At 36.8% G+C, this 16,072-nt stretch overlaps 1 protein-coding gene across 11 annotated transcripts in view; it reads left to right on the forward strand.

Annotated features, from left to right (window-relative positions):
- Positions 1 to 442: 442 nt before the first annotated feature.
- LOC117412176 (protein ITPRID2-like) overlaps positions 443 to 16,072 on the forward strand; it is a 36,436-nt gene continuing 20,806 nt past the window's right edge. For 3 of the 11 annotated variants that reach the window (XM_059032211.1, XM_034020234.3, XM_034020283.3), the window contains exons 1-2: positions 443 to 641; positions 7,553 to 7,599. The gene's annotated coding sequence lies outside the window, so the exon portion shown is untranslated. Of the gene's footprint in view, positions 642 to 1,650; positions 1,732 to 3,914; positions 3,986 to 7,552; positions 7,600 to 16,072 lie in introns of those variants that run through there. The other 8 variants (XM_034020254.3, XM_034020244.3, XM_059032212.1 and 5 more) reach the window with 6 other exon arrangements.

Consider the following 16,072-nt stretch of genomic DNA (forward strand, 5'->3'; position numbering starts at 1 on the left):
TTTTGTCACATAAAGATGTGATATGTTGAACATGGGTTAAGGTAACAACTCTCTTTTTACGGCCGTATAACTTGTTATTGTTACCATGTACAACATGAGATACACTAGGCTAGGGCATAGCAACTATGAAGGCAGTGAAATGACATCCAGATGAAAAGGGGACATTGAAAGGTGACATTCGATAGTGAACAAAAACAGTTTTCTCGCTGCTGTACATTAATATCGGAGGGAGGGGGGGGGGGCATTCTTTAACTTCATTTTATTTGTTAGACTAAATAGCAACAAAACGCACGTTGATGCTTGGTGGGCAGTACGGTAAAACCTACACAAAACTGCCGCAATCGGGTACAATACTCTGTACTCTGACTTTTAAGGGAATAACTCGTCCTTGTCTGAACAACAGTCCTGCTCCAGCTGCATTGACTCGCCCTTGTTATGCAGCTACTTTGTATTCCAGCCGGAAGCGGAAACTCAGTTGCTTTATAAAAGTTTAGTGGAGTTTGGCAACTTCAGCTGAGCTGCTCTGCTGCATCTGTTTCAGGAGGAAAATAAATAAATAAATAAATAAATACATACATACATAAATAAATAAATAAATAAATAAATAAATACACACACACACAAGTTAGTGTCAGATGATGGTAAGTTGATTTTTTCTTGTTTAGATATAGTTGTCAATACATTTTGACTGGGTATGATTGGGATTTGTGGAAGTTTGTCTGTTACTGTGACTGTGACTGTGCGCCGGTGGTCCTAAACGTAGTAAGTATTGTATTTTACATCGCCAAACCTTAATGACCGGTTTATTAAAAAATAACATGTTCATAAGAACAAGATACGTCTTGGGGCTTTGATGTTGTCGCAGTAAAGACTTGGGCTCAAGACAGTCATGTCACGCTTACGTATAGTGTAGTGTGGAATTTTGTAATATTATTTGCGCAACTTGGTAAGAAAATCAGGAGTAAAAGTTGTGTTTTAACGAGTGAACACGTGGGCCAAAATAGTTCCATAAAACAAAAGTATTGAGTGTTCAAGTTATCGTTATTGCGCGTCACGGAAATAAGTATGCTTAATTATCACTGTAAAATAAACTGTTGTGGTGGTGACCGATCAACTCTTCCACATTTTCATTTTCTCATGTGGGGAATCCTCATTATCTAAGTTGTGCTAGTTTGTAAAATTGTACTAGACTTCGTTACTTATATTGATTCAGGACTGTTTATTGCATGAGGAGACCTGCTTCTGAATAAGGACAGTGCAGCTGGACAGCGGCTCACCTGTTGGTTTAAGGTTTGAGTTAATGATCAGTGATGAACGGAATTATTTATGTTTAAGAGAAACATAACTATAATTTATTTGATTTAAACAGTTTATTAGACGTTCATTTTATTTTGTTTTCAAAGCGAGTCCTGAGGATAGTAGTTAAGACAAAGTGGGAGCATTGATAATTCTAATTACAGTAGACTCGTTTTTAAACCACAACAAAAGAACACTGTTACTGTTTTGTTTGTTATAGGTAGCTGCAACCTTATATATTTTTATTGTGTATTTGTCACCGTTTAACTTGTACTTGCCCTAAATTGTTTAACCAGATAGTTTGCTTTCTGTTTTTTTTTTTTTTAATTTATTTTTCTTTCTGTATATCTCCAGGCTATTTCACATGGTTTTCCCTGGTGTCAGTTTACCAAGACGTGTGTTGCACTGTAGTTAAGCTCTGTGTTGAGTATTGTGGTATGTATATTGGCAACATTTCTAAAATTGCATATTTAACTCCCCCCCCCCCCCCCCACCCCCCACCCCCACCCCCCACCCCCCAAATGGGGGGATGTTGTTTTAAATGGTTCAGGTAACGCGATTGTGCCTTTGTATTGTGTAATAAGTATGTGACCTTTTCTGAGGCAACCATGCCACTGTAGTGTGTGGAGGAAGTTATTTGTTATGCAACCAGCAACCTAGTATCTTGTTGAAATGTTTTACTAAAACGAATGCTTAGTCACTCGTCATGCAAATAAGCTATTCATAATTTCACCGTTGGACATTAATAAAATGAAATACTCACATTTAGAATGCATTCTGTTCAGTTTTAGGCACATAGATATTTTTATGGAAACGATTTGTCTTAAATATTGCATCAAAGTGCTATCTAAAAATAAAAAAAATAAAATAAATGCAGTTCTGTCACCGCACGACTCCTGTGTCCGGCAGATAAGATGTAGTGGATAAAACGAATCTTTAACAGTACAGTATACACTTTGTGTGGGAAAAAATGTCATACTTCTGTGTTAGCATGTACTGGCTGCTTCCCAGCTCTGTACTAAAGTCATGGCTGAGTCAATGACAATTTCAAAGACAATGTTAACAAATGTCTAGATATTTTTTTTCAATAGGCATTGATCTTATCTAGAACAAAAATCAGGAAATCTCAATGCACCATTGAAATTAGCTGGAACTGTATGCTATTAATATCTAATAAGAGAAATATACCATTAGTGCCCTTTCCATCCATTTATGGAGCGAGTTTATAAGTTACTCGGTAACATTGCTACAAAAATAGTAGCGACATAAGGGCTTAAAAATGGTTTTACCATCCACTGCAAATTCTAGCGAGTCAAAGGGAATTCCCTGTGATGTTTCGCGATGTCATAGCCTAATATATATATATATATTGCAAAAGTATTCAGACCCCTGACCAATTCTCTCATATTACTGAATTACAAATGGTACATTGAAATTTCGTTGTTTGGTATTTTATTTTAAAACACTGAAACTCAAAATCAATTTTTGTAAGGCGACATTGGTTTTATGTTGGGAAATATTTTTTAAGAAAAATAAAAAACTGAAATATCTTGCTTGCATAAGTATTCAACCCCTGTGCTGTGGAAGCTCCCAGTTTACACCGATAAAAGAAATTGACCTAACGAGGACACAGTTACCTTACCATTGGCCTCCACCTGTGAACCATTAAAGTTGCTGTCACATTTTCTGGATAAAAACCCCACTGCTGAAGGATCATTGGTCAGGCTGTGAATCTGAAGGAAAATGAAGACCAAAGAGCATTCTACAGAAGTTAGAGATAAAGTAATACAAATGCATAGATTAGGGAAAGGGTACAAAATAATATCCAAGTGTTTGGATATCCCAGTGAGCACAGCTGGATCAATAATCAATAATCAGTCTGTTAAACTGAAGCTTGGGAGGAAATTCACCTTTCAGCAGGACAATGATCCCAAGGCCAAAGCAACATTGGAGTGGCTCAAGAACAAAAAGGTGAATGTCCTACAGTGGCCCAGTCAAAGTCCTGATCTCAATCCCATTGAGAATGTGTGGCACTATTTGAAAATTGCGGTCCACAAGCGTCGTCCAACCAACCTGAACAACCTGGAGCAAATCTGCCAAGAAGAATGGTCCAAAATCACTCTGACACTGTGTGCAAAGCTGGTACATACTTACCCCAAAAGACTGAAAGCTGGTATTGCAGCGAAAGGTGGCTCTACCAAATATTAATGTGTGGGGGTTGAATACTTATGCAAGCAAGATATTTCAGTTTTTTATTTTTCTTAAAAATATTTCCCAACATAAAACCAATGTCACCTTAAAATAATTGATTTTGAGTTTGTGTTTTAAAATAAAATATCAAACAGAACAAAATTTCAGTGTACCATTTGTAATACAGTAATATGAAAGAATTGGTCAGGTGTCTGAATACTTTTGCAAGGCACTATATATATATATATATATATATATATATACACACACACACATATTAGTGAGAGTGTAGTCCTGGGGAGCAAAGGACTACACCTCCCATGAGGTCACAGGCTGAAAAGCCTTAATGTTTTTAATTGTTTTATTAGTAATTATCCCCTGCACCTGGTTATTGTAAATTAGAGCCAGATGCAGGGTATTTAAAGAAAGCAGCCCATCTGTTCTGGACTGCTGTGTGAAGGAGCCCAATTTGAATGAGTGTTCAATCGTATGAGAAAAGGTATTGTGTGAAGCTTTTTTTGTGACTTGTTAAAAACTGTGTGTTTTTGTTTGTTTGTTTTGTTTTGTAGCTGACAAACAGCGTAGCTGTCCGGCTATAGTTAGGTTCCTGACTAGTGTTTAGTCAGCGCTCCAAAACTGAGTTAGGTTTTGTTTATTAAAAATAGCGTGTAAGCACTTCAACTCAAGTTCAGTGCCTGGGTCTGCTTTTAAAGGGGCAATGAACAGCGGAGAGGAAGCTCCAGTGTTACAATATATAAATGGACCCTCTTATTAAGAAAGAAAGACGATTAAACATTCAGTTTGTTAAACTTAATTTTAAAGCTGAGGGAACGCAGAGCCACTTTGTGGCTTGGAACTTGGTTTCAGGAGACTAGGTTTCAGGCCACTGCATGGTGGCCCAGTGGAGACTTGAGGAGACTATGCCAAATCAGCCAATCAAAAGCCCACGTTTAAAATGGGAGAAAATAATTACTGAATAAAAACATGAACAAATTCCGACTTCTCAGTTTGTGGTTTTGTTGCATACATCCGAAATTATGTAAAATAATACTGACAGTTCTCTCATTTAGAAATTGCATTTGGGGGGGGGGGGGGAGTGGGGGTTGCTGAGTAATTTATTTTAATTTAATATCTTTAGCAAAAGGTGACACATTCAATACGATTTACTTGTGTGATTTATCAGGCAAAACGTGTGTGTGTAATATATATATATATATATATATATATATATATATATATATATATAATTAGTTCTAAAATGTTTCTTCCTCGTGTTTTGTTTGTTTCTTCATCAACAGCAAAAAAGACTTCTTAAACAGACAGTAAAATAAAAATAAATACCACAAAGATTAGATTCTCCTGTTTTCAAACAGGGTTACATAAGGACATTCCAATAAGGGACATGAAGCAAGAAAGTAGAACTGGAACATTAAGAGAAATACTCAACAGTTTCATTGAGGAATATTGCCAGGCAAAAGGGTTATGCTAATAATTTTGCTTATGATACAGAATCTATTTTTTCAATCAAGGAAGTGAGGAAACCGGTCTACTTTACATAACTCTATACAAATTTTTCAAACCAGAAAGCTGTTTGTCTTGCTCTGAATTGACTGACTACATAAGCAAAGTTGTCTGTAAAATGTCTAGGGTTAAACATTGAATGTGTCTGTCTTGTTTTTACAACATGAAACACATTCATTAACTATTAGTGTTGTAAATTGAACCCTGATGTTGACATCGATTGTCGTGGCAAATTCTAATGACAATTAACGATCATTGAGTTATGCTTAAAAAAAAAAACTTCCCTCAGAGTAACAGTTTAAAGGAACAATAAGTCCTCTTTTTATAGAGCATTGTATAAAAAAACTCATTCAAACAAATCCCGATGTTTTAAGACACATTTGATAAATACATTGCCATTTAAATATAGCACTCTCCAATTTTTATATTCCTGCCGTCACTAGCCATTGCATTGTTTTGTGTAAAATCTGACAAATTTCCAGTGTAAGCATAATGGTAAATTAAGAAAAATAAATAAATAAATAAACCCCTCTGTCCAAAAGAGAAAAAAAAGGTTTGAAAACTACATTAATATTATGGCTTATTCACATGGAAATAATTCAATCTCTCTCTTTTTTTTTTTTTTTTTTTTTTTTAAGTTTGCTGTTGGTTACAATTTATGGATTATGTGGCTCGGCTTCTGCTAGTGAAAGCAGCAGTCCCTTCCAGTGTGCCGCGGCTGCAGAGATGCAGTTCACTTTTCGCTGTCATTTTAATCAAAACTTTACATGACTTTGCATAGCCACTTAGATTTGCATTATCTTCAGTGAATACAACTAAATCATCATTTTTCCAAACGGTACTTAGAGGTAGCCTACCCTTTCCTGCAACGGGACTTTCGACAGCGACTACTGCGGTTGATCATTTTATTTCGCATCTCCATACTTGAATATGTATACTATCTCTCATACATGTATGTGGATTTATTATTAATTGACTTCCTGCCACATTGCAACCAAGATATGTAGAATATCTTTCATACCTGTATAGGCCTAATCAATCTACATACCACGTCGCAACCAAAAATGCGTCCATACTGGAGTGCTCAGAGAAGTGTTTCACCCGCGTGGATTTGCTTACACTTATACAGTACATTACTAAGGCCCTACCCATTTCACGACCGTGAAAAATGTGACACGGACCGTGAAATTCATTCTTCACCGTGAAAACTGTCAATCTAAGAGTCTACATTTGTAATGCTCTGTACTCAATTGTGTTGGTCACCCTTATGTAAGGTTATGTAAGCCACCAGATGTTTATTTTTCCATTAGGTATCTTCTACTGACTAGATAAGTGTGTGCCTAAATCAATATTTTCTGTTTCTAGGTTGCCCACTACATGCATTTGTTTTAAAAGCTTTGCAGTTTAAAATAATATAAAGCCAGTCAGGAATTTGTTTGTCATGAAATCTAAGTTAAATATCAAGGGGATCGTGACTTCAGGCTTCAGGATATCTGCTTCCTAGATTTCTGACAATTTGATGCCAGTGGATTAGCAACACCAGAAATTGCAGCTTGACAACGTAAACAAAATACCCTGTGTTCCTGAGATTACTGTAAATTCCCTCCCCCGCTTTCATAAATGTAGTTTCAGATTTGTATTATGGTTTTTCATTGTATGCTTTATATTATAACCAAATATTTCTGAATGTGAATAGTGGCATATGTGCCAAACCTCCTTGAGCAAACTAATGGAGTGGGGTTCCAAACCCTGTGCATATTACAGTATATAGAACCTAGGGGTGCCTGTATACTTAGGTAAATGTCTGCCTTGTAAACTTATGTATGTTTTTTAAATGCTGTACATGTAGAAGGGAACAGAAGAGATGATGACGAATTAAAGGGTTCTTTTACTGTAGCTAATGAAATAATTTCACTTCCATTCGATATGCAAGTCTATAGGCAGTTGTGCAAGAAGCACATTTTGGGTTAACATGTATGTATGTATATATATATAATTGTCATATATATATATATATTATAAAGAGTCTCACAGTTGCTAGTCTGTTCTACAAACGGGTTAAGTATGCATAATATGCAAGCAGTTCAGTAACTGCACTGAAGAAAGAAAAAAGACAATTTATAATGGTCAAGTCTACTCAAAGATCAAGCAAAGAACCTGCCACTATTTGAGGCAGGAATAGTAATCGCTGCTCCACACATTGTAGTGCAATAAGCCACCCAAAATGTTATTTACAATATGAAACATAGAATTGTGTGACACTTTTCACTTACTGGCAGTATACCTTGTGTTTTGCATTGTCAGGAAAACATCTGGCTAGCTGTACTGTACTAATCTTAAACGTATACTCTGCAACAAGAAATCAGTCTAAAGGCATTATCAGAAATGTTGAGATCCCTGTAGATTGTTAACAATTGCACTGGTAAGAAAATATAATCAATCGCTCAGATTGAATTAACGTGCAAGTTTTGTAGGGTTTACTTGGTTGGTCTGTTTCAATTTTTCTTTTGAGTCTAAGCAAACCGTTTTTTGTTGGGTCATTCAGGGTACGTGTGATCTTCAAGATGGAGTTCAGGGCTGAATGAAACATCTGTGAGTAATATTTTAATCGCTCCTTAACACTTTCCCCAAATGACCTTCATTGTAAGTAAGGCATTGAAAAAGAAATCCTGAGGTTATGTATGCTTTTTAAACTGTATTACCATACTGCATTGTGTCATGATCTGGCATGATTTGAAAAAGGTGTCTGTTGTGATCTGTTTCATGTTGTGAAATGTTTTTAAAATGAGGAGAATGTTTGGCTTGTTCTGTACCTTAAATAAATCATCTGAAAATAACATGGCAGACTGTAGAATAACAGGAAAATGCAAAATACATTGGAATTCAGTTATTTATACACACACAAATGTTTGTTCACGTAGTTTATATATCTGAGTTCAGGCACTGCTCTTCATTTCAAGTTGCCCACCATAGATTCTCTTTTTAATGTGCTACGTTGCATACATCTATAGCAGGCAACTGAAAAGCAACTCCTGAAATCAAGTAAAAGCACGCTAACACAGACAAGTCAAATAAATAACACAGTATTTGAGTAATTTGTAACAAGAACCACTCCGAATGATTGCTACAGGAACAGTAAAAACAGTAATTCAGGCTTCATCTACCTTTCAGCATTGTGCTGTTACAGCTGCTGTTATTGGTATACATATTGTAATGCCTTGTTCACCTACTTCTATGCAGACCTCTACTCTAGAAAGTAATCGGAATAGGCTTTGCGGCATGTATTTAGTTTTGTGTGTTACATTATCTAGTTAAGTAATTGAGAGCTCGGTTGGAATGAAAACCAGCAGCCACAGGGGGTCCCCAGGACCGAGTATGAGAAGCCCTGCCATAGAGTTTAAACATTCATAAAAATGTACCAAAATTCACATCCCTGGAGTTTCTTAGCCTTTGTGTTAAAATGTATATTCGATGGATGGGACGCAATTTTGGGCATGTGCGTTTCAGGAACGCATGAACAGAAAAGCTAGCGCGACCTCTGAGGACCTCTGGAAAACATTCATGGCCTGCCATTCACAGTATCTCAAGCATCCACATTTGGAAGAAACAAAGAACAGGGCTATTTTTATAACTGTATTAAATGTGAGTTCAATAAGGTTTCACAGTGTGACAAGGAAGATACTGTAAGTTCCTCATATGGAGGTTAAGTTTCTATTTTGATGTTGAAATATGTTGGTGGCAAAATTGTTACATTTACACTGCTTGTTGATTTATAAGTAACTTGAAAATTAATCGCCAGGAAGACTTGTGTTGTGTTTCCCTGGTTTATTTCTTGAGCTTTATCTGCAAGTACACAAGCATGCCAGATTATTTTTTAAGGAAGTTTAATGCGTTGCAGAAGTTTTTCATAAATGCAGTAAGTAGAACCAGTTTCTGGTTTTGATTAAAGGATTTGTACAGGCCCTTCAGAATCACATTTTAAATTCAGTTCTTTAGTGCATGCCAATGGCTATGTTTCTTTAAAGGTTTCAGCCTATTCCAATCTTATAACTCTGTGTTAAACTTGTGTGTTTATGTATTTGGTAAACTGTTTAGCACTGAAATTGATCTTGATAAATTCAATTAAACTTTAAACTGAGAGCAGGTGTTTGATTCCTGAGACAGCCTATTACTTAACAGTACTGCTCTGCTGGCAAACCTCTTTAAAAAATTCTCACTTCGAAACTGAGCAGCAGCTTTGAAGCCAATAACCATAGCAGCCAAAGTTCTGCTTTTCATGTTTGTAGCTACTGTAGAATGTAACATGCTCTGCGTTATATATATATATATATATATATATATATATATATATATATATATAATATATATATATTTCATTTGAACTATACCTTTGTCAATTTTGCCTCATTTCTTCAGTGTAATTTTAGGCAACAGATTATATTAAACATATGGAAGCAGTTATGAGGAACTTGACTCAAAACTGCTTAAGATTTGTATTGTGTTATGCCTTTCCCTCCAGAATGAAGTCCTATGTCAGCCACAATCTGGTTTCTAGAATGTCTGTTTTGTAAGCTACATATCAAATAATTCTATTTACTGGGTGACTGTAACAGGGGTTTGTTACATGTGTGGGTCTTGTTGCTGAACAATACTGAGGCAGACACAGACACTGGGTGTTGACACGGCGTGCAGATTTAATTAACACAAGTGCTAACACTAGGGTACCAGCAATGGTAGCCCTAGTGTCACATTTAATAAAGAACAGAAAACAAAAGAGAGCTACAAATAAGTCTGCCACACAAGGTGAGCACTAGCCTCACTAAGACGCCCAGCTCCAGGAACCTTCTACACTATGAAAACCCTCTCCTATATACTGTTTGGGATCAACCTCTCCTGAACGAACCTACTTCTGGGCTCCCAGCGTCCCGGCATCCTCATGGCGACTCGTGCCTTGGCTGGGCGATGCCTTCACGAGCACCATGTCGCAGTTGAAGTGTTCTGTAGTAGTTAATCCTGCGGAGCGAACATTCTCCTCGTCAATGTCAGCAAGCGCAAGATTTTGCTCCACGCCCATCTGTGTAGCAATGGCCGTGCAGTAGCCTCGAGCTGTAGCACAGCCTCCCCGGGCACGCCCACTCCCCCCCAGCCAATCCGGACCTCCTGATCTCGCTGGGCGAGCCTAACTGCTCAATTGGTTGGCCAGCAACGTGTCTCCTGTTCTGCGTCCCATGCAGCTGCACTTGTAAGGAATGTGTTTATACTTGATATTGTATATAAGAAACTGTGCACTTTGGAGTAAACGTTGGCAAAAGAGGGGGGGGGGGGGGGGGTCACAATGAGCACCTGTTTACACATGCATTTTTTTAAATTGGTAGACAAATGTGTTTTTCTGTCTTTCAGTTCTAAAATGGATATGTACAGGTACTAATTTTAAACTATTGTATAAACAGTGTTATCAAGGCACTAATCCAAGTTTGCCATATGGTAGCTTCTCAGAACTTCCATACTGACTTCCCTTTGGGTTAATGATTAATGTGGTTATTATAAGTGCTTCCTGAACCAGGCACAAAACTCACATGATGTACTGCGACCTTAAGAGTGCAAAGACATGGCTTTATGAAAAGGTATTTACTGTTCCTCCTTCTGTTATGAGAACTTTGTGCACTAGATATGAGTAGTGCTGTTTAATTTAAAGCTGTATTTGGCCTGCAAACTGTTTTCTGTTAACATGACTAGTTTGTCATGTGCAGGGAGTCAAATTGATTGATTGATTTTTTTTTTTTTTTTTTTTTTTTTTTTTTAAAAGGGATTTTAATCTAGTTGGTGAGTGACCTGCTTTCAAAAGACTGCATGAGTTCTAATTGGGAAACCCTTGGAAGATACCTTTTAAGCAGTTTACAGTACATAGTTGTTTTCTTTAGTATTTACAAAAACGAATGTAGCTACTGTATATGAAGCATTTCTCCCATGTTGAGCAAACTGCTAAATTATATCACTTCACATCAGCCTGGGGAATTCTAGAGCTGTACTTTCAGTCTATTGTTTAATCCTTTGGCTCCATGAACATCTTACAACTGTATGTTACAACTGGTAATTTTTATTATGTTTTTGTTTTCTGCGTGTGTTAAAGTATTGCACATGCAAACTACTGTCCTGTACTTCTGTTACATGTAAAGTAGTAATGCAAAACAATGTTTAAAAATACAATTTCTGAGGGAAGCAATGTTAAACTATATACAGGTATCTATATATTGTAAGTCCACACGGTATTATGAATAGGCTCCCGTTCACTCTAGGAACCCAGTTTATGACGGCATATTTTTTGAAAGCCATGGGTTTAAAATGAGTGCCACCAGTAGGTGTTCCCACCAGGGAGCTGCTGGACAGTATCCAGTATAGTTGTTGCAAACAGTGTTGCATGAAACATTCGCATCACTGACTTGTCTTCATTTTGCAAAGTAGTCTGCAGATGGTCTAGATACAGTTCTAGATTCATTCAGAAGGCTGGCTGTTGGTTAAATGTTACTTTTACTGCTGTACTGTTTATTGAAGTTACGTTTTGGAAAAGTTTGAATCGATCTGCATAATTTTGCAATTACAGTAATGTGACCTTGCAGCAGTATATTGTAGTGTTGGAAATGTTCATGCTTGACATCAGCTGGATAGGAGTTCTAAATGCAGATGCCAGTGCAATCTTTTTGTGGCGCTTGCAGAATATGCAGCCTTATGAACTATAGCTTTTTTTCTCTCATGGATGTTTCCCTTCCCTTTTTATTACCTGCCCTTCTTTTGAAACCCGATAAATTCAAACCATGCATGGTACACATTTCTACGGATTCAGACTCCAGTTAGGTTTTAAAACTGTGTTTGTTCTGTTCTCCGCTAATCTTTTATCCAGTTGTTGCATAGATTTATTTACTGTATTTGTTAGCAATATACTTTTTCTCTTTTGTAATTGCTTAGTTTGTGTGTTAAACATTTTTATGTGGGGGTGTCTACATCTGTCACACTTACATTTTTTGCATATTTGGAAAAGTGCTCATTAAATTGTGCAGAAACTTGGTAACATTAAATACATTCCTGGTTTTAAGTGTTTGTAATCCTATACTATTTTTTATGGATATCAAAAAAGCAAACTTCTGTACTACATTTTAGTGCGTGTGTGTGGGGATGGAGGTGTATTGATGCATTTAGTGGTGCTTACTTATCTGCATGTGAATAATTAACCATGTTTGCTGTTGCCTTGGCACCCAGATATGTTTGCCTTGGTCCAAGCGTCCAAAGCATTCTATTTACAGCAGTGGACTGTGAAATCGTTTCTATTGACTTCTGTGTTCAATCTGTTGACACAACATTTACATTATGCATATCCGCCCACAAAAAGAAAGCAAATGGCCCTCAACAATGTGATGTCATTTTTACCACAAGGCGATTTACTGTACTAATGTACTGTATCACTTTTTACACATATAGGCTATACTGTGTGGATGTACAATAGGTACAATTAGAAACCATGTATCTAATAATTTGGTTAGTAAAGTTGGGTGTGGAAGTCTGTTCTCCAGAATAGCCAATGTACAACATTAATAAGAGTACAATGGTGCGCCCATCGTAATGCCTATTTACTGCATAGTAATACATCAGTATGGCCCTGACCAGTGTTTTGCTGCCTGTAAAACTTGTTTTTAATTACCATCAAACACAGTACTTGTCCCATTAATATTGAAGCAAACCCTAGACCCATTTACTTTTGAGTCCATGCCATTTCTGCACAGTATTGCACCCTTTTAAAGTAGGAAATGTGCCTAGGGGCTTTTGTTTACATATATTAGCAGGGACTAAAATGGAATTGGAAAGCATGGGACTGTAATGGCACTGTACTTCTTCATATTTGTCAGTACAGGAATGGGCACCCTGCCAGGAAAAAAAAGCAGACTTTGACAATTGTTTATGGGTCATTCCATACTAATGGGGTACATTCTGCCATAATGATACAACTGATAAAATATATTTAGATATATAGATGTCCCTGTATAAATAAATGTATACATATAATTGTTAAACCTTACAAATGTACTGAACTTAGTATTACAGAAAAATATAATGTAAATATACACTTATGCATGTACATTTTAAGTATGTCCAGCATTTCTATAGTGGTAAATGGGACATTCTGGTGGAGTGATTTTCAGTTTTACAAAATCCTGTTTCTCCTTGATGAATAATGATTTATGCAGTAAAGTGGATAACTTTGTATTTGTTTTAGTGCTTGTCCACATTTGTTTTATTTTTCTGTATACATTCTGTCCTGAATGTGTATTTCGTACGTAACCATGTCTGTCAGAAATGCTACATATGTTACCAGACAATGTAATAATTATTTACAGACATTAATTAATTTGATATTGGTATCATATGAAAGTCTGTCTTTTTGAGTTGCATTGTGTGCCCTGGTTTCTATATATTTTTTTACTGGTCAAACTTTTCAATAGCACTGTCTGTCAAAAACAATGTATGTAACCACATTTTAGATCCTGTGCGTTTATTGAACACAGAGTTGGAAGATTCAGAAAGCCACATGTATTACTTACTTATACAGTAGGATGTGTGACATTATAAAACAAGGGCTTAGTCTTTGACATGGCACTAAGAAGCTGGAAGGTAGGTTTGTAAGAATTTACATAAGTTATAAATGTTACATACGAGTCATACACTCGTCTATAATTGTTAGTTTTTATTCATAACATGCCTAAAAGTTGTGTGATATTTGGGACATTATGGGACATTATTCATATTATTTTTAGACAATTATAATTCCCATGCTTGAGCTGTCATGGCTTCACTGATCACTTTGACAGACTCGCTTAAGTCACATTTTTAACGAAGACACTGGGGCTGATGTAAGGATAGGCGCAGTGCAAACAATTGTGGCTGCAAAATCCAAATTGCCTAGCGGCCACGCAATTATTTTGCACTGCGGCCTATGTAAGCTTAAGAGCAATGCAAATTACTCAACACGCACAAATAATGAGCCGCAATCATGATAATGAGGGTCGCAATGAGCACCTTCTGTGCATCGGGGTATTTAGCAGCTGCACTTGCAGCCCAGAGGTGAGGTGAGTTAGGAGTACAGAGAGCAGTAGGCGCTGCATGAGATTTGTGGAATGCAAAAAAATCAAACCAAATAAAAAAATGTCAGAGGAAGGGCACGGAAAAGAAACATTTTCTGAAGAAGAGCTGAGAGCCCTTAAGGCTGAGTGTACTCTGCATGAAATTTAGTTATTTGGAAAAGCCTTGGCCAGCATCAGTTATGCTACCAAAGAGGCTAATATGGTATAGTGGAGAAAGTCAATGCTGTCTGTTACCAGGAGGACAGTCAACCAGGTGATAGAAAGATGAAATTCAGCTATTGGGTCTAGGATGACCTGCGGAGTCGGATAGTAACGCCTTACCACTGCATCCCAAACAAAGTGACACTGGGTTTGAATATGCGGGGTCTTCTTCATCCTTGCCCTTCTCCTCCAACAGTTTTCCTGCCTGTCCTCAATGTCGCTGCATTGGGAAGTCCCACAGCAGCCATCCTGAGGCCAGTGACGGGTCTCTGAATGTGTGTGGGTTTATACAGCTCTTAATTATTTGTTTTACAATGGTTTGCACCTTGTAATTTCCCATGTGCAAGGCAAAATCCTTTACATCTCATTATAATGTTTGCGCCTGCTTAGTATTCCAATTCCATGCTCTTTTCTTCATTTGAATACATTTCAGTATCATTTAAATGGATTTAATGATTGCAAAGTGCTAATTTGTTAGCGGGTGTGCAGAATGCCATACGCAGCATTTTTAGTGGCTGCTAAAGTTCCACTTTATGGCTGCTAAACATGGGTGTTTTGCAGTTGTAAATCCCTTTGCACGTATCCTTACATCAGCCCCTATATGTCTGTCTAAAATTACGAATGTAGTTTATTTTACAATGTAAAATACTAGATAAATGCAGTTATTAATATTAAGCTTAATACATACCTGGGACAAAGTTACTGGGACAAAGTTAAGGACTGCAAGAATTACCTGCTCAAAATAACCATTAGTTATAACTATACTTTATCAAACCGTCGATTTTTTTAGTTTATCAATTTTATGGATTAATATCTAATATACACTAACAAATACTGCGTATCGGTATAAAAATATTATTAACAAAACATCTAATTAACGTTATTGAGGTCACAGTACTTTTCAAATATGTATTGTAATGTAGCCGATTACATTTCTTATTGTCCTGCCCTTAATCAAAATTAAAATACGTTTAACCCATGTGTAATATAAAACCATTACAAACTTTAAAAAACAACAATATTTCGATTTCAAATTTGAGATTTTGTCTGTGCGTGTTGCATGTTTTTATAAAATGGTCATGGTGTTCAAGCAGCTCTGATGATGAAATGCAGGAAGCTGTTTAACTGTTAAGTCCAGTATATAGACACTAGATTACTATAATCGTTTTATTTTCCCTGTTTTAAAAAAAAAAAAAAAAATTGTTGGTTGGTGTTCACCCACTTTTTGTACCCCCATTGCCATGGAATGACCCATAATCTTTATTCTGTCCTCTTGCCAATAAATTGGATAATCGGCATTCTTTTTGCTACTTTGTATGAACATTTTAACTTAGGCTGTCGAATTGTTGTCTTTTGGTGTGTTGCCTAAATGTTGGAGTGTTTCCTCTGTCCCTTCCTCTCCTCTGAGGTGTGCTATTGCATGCTTCTAGTGGGCAGAAATGCAGCTTTCCTGAAAGTGGAAGGGGGAAGCTGCAGCAAAGGTCATTTTCCCCATCCGATTCTGATCTCAAAATGGAATGTGGTATTGTACAACATTAAAGAGCTGCGCACCTCTGTGCTGACCTTTTACAAGGCTGCAAACCTGTTAGCCTGCAGGACTTCGTGCTCAAAAGCAGATTTTCAGGAATGATAGAAAACTGCAGTGTTTGAGTTTGAAATTCGATCCCTGTTGTGTGTGTGTGTGTGTGTGGTTGTAGTGTGCTGCATTTCAACTATGTGAGTCATCTGTTGTT

Source organism: Acipenser ruthenus, chromosome 10 (genome assembly GCF_902713425.1).
Source record: "Acipenser ruthenus chromosome 10, fAciRut3.2 maternal haplotype, whole genome shotgun sequence".
NCBI lineage: Eukaryota > Metazoa > Chordata > Actinopteri > Acipenseriformes > Acipenseridae > Acipenser > Acipenser ruthenus.